Source organism: Rattus rattus, chromosome 14 (genome assembly GCF_011064425.1).
Source record: "Rattus rattus isolate New Zealand chromosome 14, Rrattus_CSIRO_v1, whole genome shotgun sequence".
Lineage (NCBI taxonomy): Eukaryota > Metazoa > Chordata > Mammalia > Rodentia > Muridae > Rattus > Rattus rattus.
This window is the reverse complement of record NC_046167.1, coordinates 29,205,027-29,218,333: the sequence shown is the minus strand read 5'-3', so window position 1 is coordinate 29,218,333 and position 13,307 is coordinate 29,205,027.

Below are 13,307 nucleotides of genomic sequence, written 5' to 3'. Positions count from 1 at the left end.
TGTCACTGGAGGGGGGTTCTCAGAGCCTAGCAGATGGGTCCCATTTCCAGTTTGCTGTTTCTGTTTCACTCTAGAGATTCAAAATACGAGCTCTCAGCTGTGACTCCACACTGCATACCTCCACATTGCCATGCCTCCCTGGCACGAGGGTTGTGGGCCCTTATCTGTCTGGAATTGTAGGCTCTAAAATTCCCTTCCTTCTATAAATTGCCTTGGCTATGGTGTTTTGTCACAACAATAGTACAGAGCAAATAAGGATATTGAAACAGTAATAAAAGCCTGCTTTTATCATGGAATATTTTGATTTCTCCATCTATGGTACTTGAGAGTTTTGCTGGATACAGTAGCCTGGGCTGGCATTTGTGTTCTCTTAGGGTCTGTATGACATCTGCCCAGGATCTTCTGGCTTTCATAGTCTCTGTTGAGAAGTCTGGTGTGATTCTGATTGGTCTGCCTTTATATGTTACTTGACCTTTTTCTCTTACTGCTTTTAATATACTTTCTTTGTTTTGTGCATTTGGTGTTTTAATTATTATGTGACAGGAGGAATTTCTTCTCTGGTCCAATCTATTTAGAGTTCTGTAGGCTTCTTGTATGTTCCCGGGCATCTTTTACTTTAGGTTAGGGAAGTTTTCTTCTATAATTTTGTTGAAGATATTTACTGGCCCTTTAAGTTGGGAATCTTCCCTCTCTTCTATCCCTATCATCCTTAGGTTTGATCTTCTCATTGTGTACTGAATTTCCTGGATGTTTTCGGTTAGAATCTATTTGCATTTTACATTTTCTTTGACTATTGTGTCAATGTTTTGGTATCTTCTGCCCCTGAGATTCTCTCTTCTATCTCTTGTATTCTGTGGGGATGCTTGTTTCTATGACTCCTGATTTCTTTCCTAGGTTTTCCGTCTCCTGGGTTGTCTCCCTTTGTGATTTCTTTATTTATTCTATTTCCATTTTTAGATCCTGGATGGTTTTGCTCAATTCCTTAACCTGTTTGTTTCTGCTTTCTTGTAATTCTTTAAGTGATTTTTGTGTTTCCTCTTTAATGACTTTTACTTGTTTACCTGTATTGTCCAATATTTCTTTAAGGGAGTTATTTTTGTCCTTCTTAAGGTCCTCTATCATCATTTAAGATGTGATTTTAAATCCGCATCTTGCTTTTCCAGTGTGTTGGGATATCCAGTTTGTGGGAGTTCTGGACTCTGTTGATTCCAAGTAGTCTTGCTTTCTGTTGCTTATGTTTCTGCACTTGCCTCTTGCCATCTGTTTGTCTCTGGTGTTAGCTGGTCTTGCTGTCTCTGACAGTGGCTTGACCTTCATGCTTGTGTGTCAGCAGTCCTGGACACTGGCTTTCTCCCAGCGGGTCTAGGAACAGAGAGCTGTGTCACAGGGTCAGCTCTGGGTACAGGTAGAAACTGGAAGCATCCTGTCCCAGACTGCTCCTTGGTTCCTGTGTCCACAGGGCTCCAGGTGGGTTCCTCTTGGGCCAGGAATTTGCGCAGAAATGGTGGTCTCCCCTGTGCTCTCAGGATTGTCCACACTTCTGAGAGTCCTGCTCTCTCTCCAAGGGATCTGGGTATAGAGATTTTTGGGACCATGTCAACTCCAGGTGCAGGCAGAAACCAGAAGGATCCTGTCCCAGATTGCTCCTGGGCGTTTGTGTCCTGAGGACTCCAGGCAGGTCCCTCAGAGCAGAAGTGGTAGTCGTACCTCTGCTCTCAGGTGTATCAGATCTCCTGGAGACTGGCTTTCTGCTCCAGATACAGGAGGAGACTGGAAGAATCCTGTCCCTGACTGCTCCTCAGTTTCTGTGTCCAGAGGGCCCTAGGCAGGTTCCTCTTGGGCCAGGAATGTGAGCAGAAGAGGTGGTTTCCTTTTAGCTCTCAGGATTGTCTGCACTTCTAAGAGTTCAGCTCTTTCTCACATGGGATTTGGATACAGAGAGCTGTGGGGCCATGTCAGCTCCAGGCACAGGCAGAAACCAGATGAATCCTGTCCCAGACTGCTCCTAGGTTTCTACGTCCTGAGGGCTCTAGATGGGTTCCTCAGAGCAGAAGTTGACATATTCCATCTAATAACCAAATGTTATCTTGACATGACAGATGGCAAATTTAAGGCAAAGTAAGTTAGCTTACCCAAAGTTAAAATTTTTAAATGCCAACAGTGAGGTTTCCTGTTAATGTCACTTCCTACTAGTCGTCTTCTACTTCTGAAGAGTCTCCCCTTTCACATAGCTGGGTTTCATTGGCTCAAATCAGTTCACACTTTCTTAGGCTCCTGCGTTCCCTGCAAACTTCATAAGAAGTGCTTGATTCAGACCCTCGGCCACATACTTGACTATGATGTCATCTTTGCTATATTTCAGAACAAAAATCTGTCTCCACAGCAGCACGTTGCTAAGTCATGGCCTCCCTCATGAGTGTTACAATCCTTACCAAATTGTGTGCAGTAGCTACGCAGTCATTTTAAATGAGTGGATTACCCGAGTAAATAAAAAGAAATTAATTGAAACAAGAAGGAAGGCAAATATGTGGGTTCACAATCCAACTTCATGAATTTCCCCCAATGATTTAGGCAGTTGCAGAAATTTCTTCTGTCTATGGTACCCCAAGGTAGACTTGGTTAAATATGACCTTCTTGAATAGAACTTGTAACATTGCTAAAATTAAGAAACTAGTAATGTGTTGGTCAACCTAGGACTCATCCAAAATGTGAAAAGACCTCAAAAGCTTGTAAATTATCATACCAGGACAGTATTATTACTGGAGGGTCTGTGAAAATGGGGATACATGTTGACCAGAACTACCCTCTGAGAAGAACTGCCCCACCTGGGGATCCAGCCCATATACATACAGCCACCAAACCCAGACAATATTGCTGATGCCAAGAAGTGCATGCTGACAGGAACCGGATAATAGCTGTCTCTGGGAGCCTCTGCCAGAGCATGACAAATACAGAGGTGAATGCTCACAGCCAACTATTGAAATGAGAATGGGGTCCCCAATAGAGGAATTAGAGAAAGGATTAAAAGAGCTGAAGGAGCTTGCAACACCATAAGAACAACAATGCCAACCAACCAGAGCTCTCAGGGACTAAACCATCATCCAAAAAGTACACATGGGCAAACATATGGCTCCAGCTACATATTTAGCAAAGGATGGCCTTGTTAAGCAACAAAGGGAGAAGAAGCCTTTGGTCTGCCAAGGCTGGATCCTCCACTGTAGGGAAATATCAGGACATGGAGGGAGAAGGGGCACATGGCTGGGTAGAGGGAAGGGGATAACTTTGAAAAGTAAATTTAAAAATATCCAATAAAAACAGAATAAGTCATTCCAAAGTTTTTCCTATGTATATATAATATTAAAATTCTGTTTATCATCATACATTGTATCCAGGATTCTGCTATGCATTCAGTGTGACTATCAAAGCCATCTCACACCAGGGTCTTCTATTTCAAACATGGGATAAATCTTAATTAGCATTTCATAACAGTTATATTTTAAGCAAATTGTTTATTCAAAACAAGACTTTGTACACAAAGAACATTCAGCTATCTCATACTGGTACCCTAAGTGAGCAATATATCAAAATGAATTCAACGGATTACAAACACTTCTAGAGGCTTGACAAGGGTAAATGTTAAATACTGCAAATATTTTGCCATGATAGTGACATAGAATATTTTTTAAAGTATTACCATCTGTAATTCGGTTATTATGACCTTGGGTAAAATGAGACAACTTTGACAGTATGCTATTTACCTTATTGAAAATTATTTAAGGGGCTGGAGAAATGGCTCAGTGGTTAAGAGCACTGATTGCTCTTCCAGAGGTCCTGAGTTCAAACCCTAGCAACTACATGGTGGCTCACAACCATCTGTAATGAGATCTGATGTCCTCCTCTGGTGTGCCTGAAGACAGTTACAGTGTACTTATATATAATAAATCTTTTAAAAACATTTAATAAATTGATTTTCTCTTTTCAATTTTATGGCACTATTAAAAAATACAAAAGAAGTGGTTGTGTCCTATCCCTTCTAACAAATCTGACTTAGGTTTCTTTTTGTATCAAAACACCATTACAAAAGCATCTCCATGAGGAAATGATCTATTTTAGCTTACAGTTGTGTTGTAGCTTATCACCAAGGGAAGTCAAGGCAGGATCCCAAAGCAGGGACCAAGAGTCAGGAACTGAAGTAAAGGACATGGAGGGATGCTGCTTACCTGCTTTCTGTCCATGGCTTGCTCAACCTGGTATTGTTATACCACACAGGACCACCCTCCAAGGGGTGGTAACACTAAGCAGTAGGCTGTGCCCACCCACATCAATCACCAATCAAGAAAACGAACACCTCTAGACTTGCTCATGAACCCCAATAGAAGAAATTCCTTGGTAGGAACTGTCTTTCCAGAGGACTCTAGCCTGTTTCAAGTTGATAAAAATACTAACCAGAACACAGAATTTTTTCCATTGCTGTTATTCTATGTATGGTTTATTGTTAATAAAGTTGTTATAATGCTATCTGCACAAACACTTCTTATATTCATAATACACAAGTTACTAGTTTCAAACACTCTATGTACATTTTAGAAATTGTAAACATGCAATTCTAGACATCTGAAATTCAACTTATCTCCCACAGTGTTTATCAATAAAATAGAAATTTCTGTAAAGATTTAACTTCCATGTCTTTAGATTTTGAATAGCTCAAGTGGTCTCCAATTGTAAGCTTAAGTAGACCCAAAGATTTATTCCCTGTTTCCACTGTCATTGTGGTGACAGTTTGAAGTTATTATCAAGAAGGAATAAAAGGAATCTCATCAGGTGCAACTACATTGCAGTATCGTCATAGCAGAAATGACTATGAACATAAGGATACCTGGCGGCAAGTGAAACACACAAAAATGACAGCAGTGTCATAATTAGTTCATTCTGTTAAAAATATACATATTTCTTTTGTGACTAACAGAGCCCAGGACAATGATGTGCACAGACAGAAGCTGCCACTGCAAATTGAAGCCCATATTTACCATGACTCCTAAAGCATGAAGTTGGTAACCACAGACAGCTGAAAAAGAAGACATAAATATATGATTAGAAAATATCTAAAGAGGCCTCAATGAACCCGATCAGGGTCCTTGGCACTCTCTGTGATGAAAGAAATATTTGAAGGAACTCTTTCAATGTTGGTGCTGCCCTCATGGCAGAGAGGACTTCTGGACCTAGTAGGAATACTGGCTCTGGGCATACTGTGTGATCCTTATACTCCCTTAGTCCTTCAGTCTTAGTTTTATAAAGTGAAAAACAAACCCATATATATCATGGAATACTTGTACACATGAAAATAAAACACAAATTATTTTATACTGCTTTTATTGATGGCTAATGGTATTACGTGCTAATTAAAATCATCTCCAGAGACTATGTTGAGTGCATATCTACTTCAGAAGGACTTTCTATGAAAGATTTATCCCTTCAGTATATAGCAGTTTGATTTAGTCAGTCTAGAACAGAGTATTGATAATTCTATGCTAGAATAGTTCTATGCTAGAAAGCAAGAAAACGAGTCTTATCAAAAATTTTACAAACATTTATGGATTCAAAAATGTTTTTATGATTTAAAACATTTAGAACTAGCAATTGAGTTTAAGGAGAATTACGTGGCTGTTCACCACGGAAAGGGTTGTTTTGAATTATTTCACTAAATAAAACACATGTGCTTTTCTTTTGTGAAAATGACTGTATATGGTCAGCAGTACCATATACATCCATTTAGTATATTCTGACTATGTCTTTTATTTTCCATAGAGTGCATTATTGAAGAGAAAGGAGAACATTCTAGCTTTCTTTTGTTTTGTTTTTGAGGCAGAGTCTCACTAGGTTGCCCTGCATAACCTGGTACTTGCTGTGTATCTCAGAATGGCTTTGAACCCAGATGAATCTGTCTGCCATTTACTGCTGGAGTGCTGAGATGTAAGGGACACACTACCAGGAGTGAACTAAGATCCCAAGCCTTTGTTGTTGTTGTTTTTGTTTGTTTGTTTGTTTGTTTGTTTTTTAATGTAGTGCTGAGATTAGATGGCAACTGTGGATCACTGAGATTTAATATGATATGTATGGAATTTCTTGGCCAGTTTCATCTAGTCATGTACTTGCCTAGCAGGCACAAAGCCTCAGATTTGATACCCACTCCTGACATATGCCTGGTGCTCCCCCATCCATAGTACCAGCACTGAGAGCAAGATGCTGGGGAATCAAGTTGGAGGCCAAGGGGAAGAAAGACTTGGTGCAATAGATAATGCCTAGGGATGAAATGTGAAGCACCAGACCCCGAGGATCACAGCTTCAGATGGAAGAAATCTGGAGGATCTGGACAAGGAAAGAGTGAGGGAGGAGGAGAAAAAGGAAAGTCAGACATCAGGCTGCAGTGCAATCCTGGCTAACAGGTTCATCCAGTCACGACCATAATTGTTTAGGGAGAAAATAGATTTCCAGGGGCCCATGAAGGGTAAAGAAAAAAGGCTTGAAATGCCCAAAATAGAACACCATGTTCCTAAGTGTAAGGTTCCTTCCAAATTCAAAAGCCCATGTGAGAATTAGAGGCTCCGCTGGACGGCTGAGGGCAGGCGAAGCAGGCACTGTAGCGTTCCACTTCACTGAGCAGGTAAGCCCGTTTCTGCTCCACACATCACATCCTACTACCATTGGTGTCCAGCAGGGTGGCCTCTGAAGCTCACTGGCCAAACAGCCTACTTGACTAGGTGGACTTTAATGTCAGTGTAAGACCCTGACTCAAAGTTTAAGGTGGAGATCCTGGAAGACACATGGCGTTGACTTCAGCTTTTAAATGCATGTGTGCATATCCACATGATGCAGGGCACTTATGCATATACCTATATGAAGACCTACACGCACGCACACACACACACACACACACACACACACACACACACACGACAGCCAAACTCACAAATTGAAAGTATAAACTTGTCCTAATAGTCCATAATTCATGTGTGATAATATATTATTTTTTAATTGATCAGTCTGAATATAAACTTATAGTACGGAGAGACCAATTTTTTGAGGTTCAGACTCCATGTTAGGGAACCTGACCTTTACTTTAAACTCAAGTAAAGTAACAGGCCGGTACCTAGCTCCAGTTCCCAGGTTGCTCCCCAACAAAACCTGAGCCTAGCTTCAGTTTCCAGGCTCCCCTCAACAAGACTTACATCTCCAAGTCATTTCCAACAAATCCAAAGTCTAACACCAACAATTCTACACCTCCAGGTTACAAACCCACCCCTTCCTAAGAAGAAAGCAAAAGATTAGTTTATGGTTTGGCTCCAAACACCAGCCAATTATACCGAAGCCCACAGTAGTCACCAATTACATGACTGCCAAGCTAGAAACACTCACCCCTCACTTACTGTTTTCAATAAAGCTTCATCCCCATCCGTATTCAAGGCTTTTTCTCCACTAGAACCATCCTGTAGGTCAGCAGTGAGTAGAGCTCCAGCCAGAGCTTACAAATAAAGACCCTGGTATGATTACAGTGGATTGACTCCCGATTGGTCTTTTGGGATTCACAAACACTTCCTTGATGCTCTATTATAACATTTCATAGTGAAGTGATGACACATGCTGTGGAGGTGGGAAAGAGGAACACCGCTTCACTGCTGATACACTGGTGCCACTACTCTAGAAACCACCATGGCAGTTCTTGAAAAAGCTAGAAATAGATCCACCACATTGTCCAGCTATATGACTCTTGAGCATAGATCCAAGGTTTCTATGACTGCTGGCAACAGCCAACCATGACAGGGACTGCCCACTGCAGGCTGGGATGAAGACATCTCAGAAACCTGCCACAGCATTTCATAAAAAGGGATGGTGCTGGGACCCTAGCAGCAGGAGACACATCTTTCCAGGGGACCCGCCATATGAAATAAGGGACTGCCTGCAGTAGACAGGAAACATCTCAGTAGCCCATGGCAGTTCTTTGTAAAAAAAGAAAAAAAAAAAAAGTCGTTCCCATTTCTCCTAACCTAAGCCCTGGACAATGGCTGTATAGATATCATTTGTGTTTGACTGGTTTTCAGTTGGCCTTGGTGTGCATAATTAATTCTTCTATATTTGATTTTCCTACTTCTTTCTCCTGCATGTGGTGAATTCAGTGAAACTAGATGTTCCTTGATGTAATGATTCTTAAACAATTAAAAATTGAGGTATAGGGGCACAGCACAGCACAGTCCTAATGGCCCAGGTGCATGCTGTACTCTCACATCTTGGAAACAATGTAATAACTGCACAATGATAGTTCCAGATTAACGCTTACTTGTAAGGAAAGTTTGAAAACATTATTAGAAAATGAAGTAGAGCCAACAATGGGACCTCAAGAAAGGAAAAAAAACTATTAAAGTTATAAAATAAATTTTGTACAGCATTTGAGACTGGCTCCTGAGTGCATAAAATTATATACTAATAAAACTAAGTCAAAACACCGAGACTTTTAGGAGAGTCATTGTGTGCGATGTGCAGAAGCAGAAAGTTAGCGGAACTACTGAGTTAACTGGATTCTTTCTGGCCACTGCCTGGCACTTTTGCCCATGTCATTTATTATTAGAGCTTCCCAGGAAATGCAAGTAGCTGCCCTTGGAGCTCTGAGCTCTGAAGATAAAATTTAAAGCTTAAATAATGATACGTTTGCAATTATTATTATTATTTTGACCACAGGCCTGAGAATAGGGGAAACTTGAAACTTGGGGGAACAATTGTAATTCTTGATTTTTTTTTTTGTGGGATGTGGTTATTCTTTTGAATTTAACTTGGCAATGATTATATAATGTCTTCTTTTTTAAACCTGCTTTTGAGGTGTAAATAAAAGACTGGGACAAGAGAAAGGCTAAAGAACATGTGAAGAGGACGTGAGAAGCAAGCAGAGAGCGAGTGAGATTAGAGTGAGGTGCAGATGAGGTGTGCATGAGGTGAGTGAGTTAATGGAGAGAATGTGAGAGAGAGTGTGTGAAGAGAAGTGTGTGTGTGTGTGTGTGAGAGAGAGAGAGAGAGAGAGAGAGAGAGAGAGAGAGAGAGAGAGGGAGAGAGAGAGAATGTGAGGTGTGTATGGAGAGTGTGTGTGAATGAAAGGAGAGTGCATGTGGTGTGTGTGGGGTGTGTGTGAAGAGTGTGTGGGTGGGTGAAAGGGGAATGCACAGAGGTGTGTAGGACTGTGAGAGTTCAAGAAAAGAAAAGCACACAGAAGAAAAGCCAAGTGCGTAGGAGAATGCAGAGTGTGCAAGAGTGTGTGCAGACTCAAGTTGAGAGAGAGACAGAGAGACAAAGACAGAGACAGAGAGAGACAGAGACAGACAGAGACAGAGAGAGAGACAGAGACAGACAGAGACAGAGAGAGAGACAGAGACAGACAGAGACAGAGAGAAGAGAGAGTAACTTTAGTCCTTGAGAAATTGCCTGGCAGTTTGTACCCAAAAAGCAGTCTGTGTCTATTCATTATGCAGCTTCCAGACATCACTGCTTCCAGTTGAGAACTCTGATCCTGTGTCGAGACTGGACCCCAACAATAGAGATGCTAACTCATTCATGTTTATTGCTGCTCTATTTACAATAGTCAGGAAATGGAAACACCCAAGATGTCTACCAGCTGAGGAGTGGATAGTGAAAATGTGCTACACATAAGCAACTAGATATTGTTTAACTGTTTTGAAAAAATATGAAATCCACAGGAAAATGAACGGAGCTGAAAACAATCTGTGTGAGATAACCCAAATCTGGAAAGACAAACAGTGCATACTTTCTCTCATGTGTTAACTCTAACATGGACTCTACAAATGTATTCCATTGGTAATATTCATAGATGTCAGAAATTAGTTAGGAAGCATGGATGTGCGAGGACCTCAGGGGAGGGGGAGATAGAACACAGTGGTATAGAATGTTAATGGAAAGTAATAGGGCAAGCCGAAATAAACTAGTGTGTGAGAAGTGAAGGCAGAATGACAAGAGATTATGGGGGTAGGGTAACTAAAATTCTGAGAAAGTCACATGAAAACCTACTGTAGATGCCTCCTAAAATATATACATTCATATATGTCAAATAATTTAAATGAAGCTACCCTACAATAAACCAAGAATAACCCTCCTAGATACCGCAGGCCAATCAATAGAAATCTCACTCAGTGCCAGGAATAGGTTACTTCTTTTTGAGTTGTTGGCCAGTGAGGTGCCACAGACCCCAAATACTACAGGCTATAGCCAATGCCCATGGTTTCCCTCCAGGACTTGATGGTAAGATTGTATGGATGGGGTTGGGGATTTAGCTCAGTGGTAGAGCGCTTGCCTAGGAAGCGCAAGGCCCTGGGTTCGGTCCCCAGCTCCGAAAAAAAGAACCAAAAAAAAAAAAAAAAAAAAGATTGTATGGATGAAGACACAAAGCACTTTGGCGTAAGGAAGTAAGCTGGTATTCACCTGGATGCTACATTCCTACTACGTAAATTTCGTAGTGCCTAAGGGAGCCATGCACAAGTTACCAGAGGAGAACACAATCACTAATCTTACCCAGCCGTGAACTCTGTGAGCTACAACATGACCACCCTGGCAAGACATGCCCATTGGTAAAATAGTGGCATGAAAATCATCAAAGGAATCAATCATTGGATGATTGGATTTAAGGCCCACCACTGGTTAAAAACACCTAAATGGTACCAATATTTGGCCAAGAACCTGTGACTAGATTGGTCACAGGAAATCTCACTCAGTCTGTCTCACTATTTTTTTTTTTTTTTTTTTTGCTAAGTGGGTATAGTATTAAAATAATGGCTAATGGCTTATCATTACATAGATGAATGCATGTCTCAGTTAGGGTTTCCACTGATGTGAAGAAACATTTATAAAGGACAACATTTAATTGGGGCTGGCTTAGAATTTCAGAGGATCTGTACATTCATTGGCATCGGTGTAAGAAGCATGGCAGTGTTCAGGCTGACGAAGGAATTGGGAGCCCTACATCTTGTTCCAAAGGCAGCCAGAAGGAAACTGGCCTCTTCAGGAAGCAAGGAGGAAGCTCTCCCTTGTGCACTGGGTAAAGCTTGAGCATTAGGGGCCCTCAAACCTTGCCTATATGGTGGCACACTTCCTCCAACAAGGCCACACTTATTCCGGCAAGGCCACACTGCCAAATAGTGTCACTTCACATAGGCTAAGCATATACAACCTACCACAGTGAATCTCTTGGTGCTCACCAAAAACAGCTTCTTGTGCTGTAGAAAGTAATTAATACAAAGACCTACACCTGGCCAAGTTCCAGAGACTACAGGATAGCAGCGTCATCAGGCCTATCCAGGACTTCTGTATCATAGGTCCCCTCCTCAGACTCAGGGATCTGTGTGCAGGAAGCAGCAGAAAGATTGTAAGAGCAACAGGTGATGGATGATTATAAGGAAACTTTTTCAGACAGAGCGGGCAGTTGCACATATGAACTTACAGTAGAAACAGAATAGACAAGCCTGAACAACCTCAAGCCACAGAATGTCCTGGCATGTTGAGTGAAAGTAAGCATAAAGTCCTATCCACAGCTAAGGAGCTCTTGGCAAGTGATAAGTTTTGAGAGAGGGAGTAAGGTCCAGGGTGGGTGACCATGCTCCAGTAAAAGGCCACATCCCAGAGTACCTGGGCAGCATCAACTGTACTCGATGAAGGTTTTTTTTGTTTTTTGTTTTTTTTTTTTTTTAGTTTTGTTTGTTTGTTTTTAGAGGACCTGAAGTTGAATAGTTAGTAAAGTAAAGATGGATCAGAAATGAATTAGGTGAAAAGGTAAAAATGATCAAATATATTATACAAGATTCTCAAAAAAATCAAATAAAAATGAGAGAGCAAAGACTGTTTAAACAGAATGTAACCTTTACTTTCCATTTATTTATTTACTAGATATTTACTTTTCTTATCTTCAGCCCCAATTAAATCAACACGTCTATAGAAGAATCTCAGAGAGATTCCTGATAAAATTGATATCAATAAATTTTCCATAAGCTATCTCAATTTTGTGTTTTGAATGTAATTAAACTTCAAGAGGAGAATGTGCTAAAATTAGAATATTTCAATGCATAACCTCATTTACATTCTCTAGATTAAGCTTAATCTCTAGAACTGACTGAGGATTAAACACAGAAGCAGAGAGAGAAAAAAACACTCATGTACGCATTTCGACATAGAAGTTAGTTTTACAAGTTATAGTACTGAATCTCATACCAAAACTAAGATGAACGTTTTAAATAAATATTTAGATTAGTACTTATATATTTTTGTTTTGTATTTTCAAGACAGTTTCTCTGTGTAGCCCTGGCTATCTTTGAATACACTCTGCTGACCAGACCATCCTAAAATTCAGAGATTTTCTGTCTCTTTCTACAAAGTTCCAGGTTTAAAGATGTGCACCTCCATGCCTGGCAAAATGTATATCTTAACTTAGTATAATAAGTCATGAAAATCTCAAAGATTTCTATTTTAAGGACATCAAATTCCTATCAAGACAGGGGTGGAGAAGGGAACCTGTGTATGTTACAATGTGTCTGAAAAGAATGTTTTGGAATTAGTGTCATGCAGGTGAACAGGTTTTACATACCTTGGTTTTGTAAGACAATTATTCATAACATATGGGCAACACAAACTGTATTCTATTGGTTTAAAAAACAAGTTATAATGGGTAAAGGGAAGGGCACTGGAGTAAGGGAATAATTCAGCAGGTAAGAAAAAAAAAAAAAAGCACCTGCCTTCATGCCTTCAAGCAGGATTATCTGAATTTTATCCATAGACCTTCCTTTGATGCCTTAGGTCTACAAAATGGAAGGAAAGAACTGAGTCTAGAAAGTTACCCCCTGCCTTCCTCCTGAAAGGATACACACACACACACACACACACACACACACACACACACACACACAACCATATATATATATATATATATATATATATATATATATATATATATATATATTTTTAAGGTAAAGAAGTGAGAGCACATCTGAGGGGAGTTTAAGAAGGGGAATACATATGATTAAAATAAAATCCATTGTGTGAATGTCTTAGTCAGGGTTTCTGTTCCTGCACAAAACATCAGGACCATGAAGCAAGTTAGGTATCTTATGTGTGTTATATACAATGGTTTTTTTAATCATTTGTTGTAATTAAGTAACTAGTAGGTCAATTTAGCATCATCCTGAACAAGTTCAGCAGTCCCTATTTGAAAACAACCCTTTCTGCATATCGAGAGTCAGCGACTACATTAAGAGACTTGAAAATCT